Source organism: Poecilia reticulata, linkage group LG11 (assembly GCF_000633615.1).
Source record: "Poecilia reticulata strain Guanapo linkage group LG11, Guppy_female_1.0+MT, whole genome shotgun sequence".
In the NCBI taxonomy this organism is placed as follows: domain Eukaryota; kingdom Metazoa; phylum Chordata; class Actinopteri; order Cyprinodontiformes; family Poeciliidae; genus Poecilia; species Poecilia reticulata.
Genome location: NC_024341.1, coordinates 23159223 through 23162257, shown reverse-complemented (window position 1 = coordinate 23162257; position 3035 = coordinate 23159223).

Genomic DNA, 3035 nt, shown 5'->3' with positions numbered 1-3035 from the left:
GGTTCATTGGCTGACATGCAACTCTAACAGGCCCATAAACAACTAATGGTCCCCATTTGTGTTAATTAATGTAATGTCTGCTGAGCTAATATGAAATTTAACGTGACCTTTAATCTGTGTTTCTGCTTCTCTTCCAGGTGGAAAGTTCTTGGAGAGAAGAAGACGATAGACGTCATCACCTATGAAGAGCCCGGCTGAGGCAAAGTGACAGCAGCTGAGAGTTCCCTGTCCTGCAGACGATAATAGTCTGAAAGAACCTGAAAAAAGAAGGTCCAGATCAATCAAAGAGCTTGGTTTTCCTGAACTGTCCAACAKCTTTCCTTTCCCTTTTCCTCCCACTAACCATTGGAATGGATTCCAGTCTGTTCCCAGTAATGCTTCCTCTCTTCCCCTCCCTCTTCCTGATTCTTCTGGCTGGACCAGCCACCCTGACCCCATCGACCTCCAAGGAGCTACAGGTCAGAGGTGAAAGGACACCAAGGGATGCTGACCAGGACGCCATCAAGGTGATGTTATTATCGGCAACTCTCAGTGACCGCAGAACAAAAGCACAGAAGTAATTAAATTAAGATTTTAGGATGGATTGAGTTCATGGCCAAACYGGCAGCCCTTATATTTGTGCATTTGTGTGAAATGCATTTATACAGGGGAAAATTCCAACAATARAATACATCTTCTGATAGTTTAACCAGGTGCTGTTGTTACAGGTGGTGATCTCTGAGGGGTGTTCCTCTCAGGGGGATTCATCTGATGTGAGCCAAGGAGGTAATACTAATTAATTTGGCATCTGCTGTATATTTAACACTATGACAACAGTGCATATAATTGGTTGAAGARCAGATTTTGAATATTCTTCATCACAATATCACGATAAGCTATGTTTTTCTTACCCCTTTATTTTAACTCATGACAGTTATGTTTGCGTTTCCCAAATGTTTCTCCTCAGGTAAAGAAATTGATCTGGTACCTGGCTCTCCCCTGGTGCTGACCCATAAGATCAAACTGGTTCCATCAGTGTCAGGTTCTGGGTCTTGTGGATGCGATGCAGACTTTACTTCCTTGCGGGAGCGRTTAGAAAGTCTGGAGCGGGAAGTGTCTGACCTTCGGGGGAAGTGCGGAGAAACTGGAGGAAACTGCTGCACCTCAGAGAGCAAAGGTCGGTTGGGTTGATTTTTTTCCAAGATTAAAATTTTAATGTCAACTTTCAGTCAAATGTTCTGTTTTAGAAAAGTGGGGTTGGGTATAAAATAATGTGTTCACAGGTCAAAAGTAATTAATTTCTTAATCTTCTCTTGTTATATTGAGCTATTTTACACAGAACATGCGTTTGTGTTTTTTATTGTTTACTTGTTTGGCTGTAAATTGGCATGACTAAATGTGTTTCTATTGACCATGTAATTGTTAAATTTGACATTAGGAAAACAAACTCATTTAATGGGAACAACTCTTGTTTTGGCTCTAGAAGGACAGGTGTTTTTTTGGCCTTATTTGAAATTGTTTTGTTTCTTTCCATCACACAAGTCACATAATCAACAACTAGACAAACTCCTTTTGTTAAACAAACAAKAAAATATGTTTTTATTTCAATATACTGGCACCCTGTCTAGTGTGTACCCAACCTCACACCTAATGGCGGCTGCAGATGGGCTCCAGCCTCCTGGAGGATACAAAGTTATAAACAACGGATAGTTAATTTTAGATACAGAGTTATATTTTTTTCAGAATAGTGTATTACATTACAAACATAACAAGTGATGTTGTAACATCTGAATCTTTGATCCTGGCCTCACATATGAAGTGTATTTATTTGTGAGGCCACCAATGAAGCTTTAACAATTTGGCTTATTGATCCTTCCAGAATACTTTACAATCTCACGCACAAATTCAAAAAGGCTTAGTAAACCAAGTTGTATTTATTTTATGCAGTTATAAGGTTTAACAGTCTTTGAAAGAAAGAAAAAGTCTGGAATGTAAGTGGAGAGCAATGAAATGCTTATGACGAGGTTTCTTTTAATTTTTCTAATCAACCCAACCTGATTTTTGTTCTAACCTAATTAATGCAACAGAATTAGATTTTGTGTTTGACCTTGCAAACTTGGTTGAGCTCTCAACCTAAAAAAATCATTTAAAATACTTAAGTCAAATGTTAAAGCTACCAAAATAAATCTGAAAGTAATAACCCTTACTTGGTCATCTATTATTGTAGATAATTTAGTAATCTATATTAAAAAACACAGTCATGATTGAGCAAAAATGTTTTCTATCCATTTTTTTTTGTAGAACATTTGTCATCAAAAAKATAAAGTAGACCTTTAAAAACTATAGCTTAATTTATGGCCAAATTCTTGCTGAAGCATTTGACTGAGAATATGATAAACTGCCAGAAATCAAGCGATGAGCTAATACAGTTCAGTTTATTACCCACTTTGCTTGATTTTGGCTTAGAAGGAAAAATTTTAATTGGGTTGTAGTTTAGGTTTGAGTTAGTTTTCAGGAAAGGATTTAAGTAAATGTACTGTGAGGTTATGGAAACACAACTTGATCTGCTGCTGCTGTGTGTGAGTGTGTAAGTGTGCTACCCCTCAGTTCGTTGCCCACTGTGATCTCAGTCTCTTCTCACACCAGTGGAGTTCCTCCACCCTCGGCTTCAACAGCAGATACACACACACACACACACACACACACACACACACACACACACACACACACATCAACCTTGTACTTCTATACAAACTGAGGACTTTGCATAGACTTCCATTCATTGTAGTAATTTACCTTAACCATTACTGGTCTATTTCTAAGCCTAACTTTAACCAAAACTTAATTCACACCGTACCTTTAAATCTAACTAATAAATCCTRGAAGGCTAGCAAAAAACAAAACAAGGAGCAGCAAAAGGTCTTCACTTTCCACAAATGACTTTCTTGGTGAATATTATGAAAGTGGTCCTCTATATGTAGTATTTATAAGTACACACACACACGCACACACACGCACACACACACACGCACGCACACACACACACACACACACAC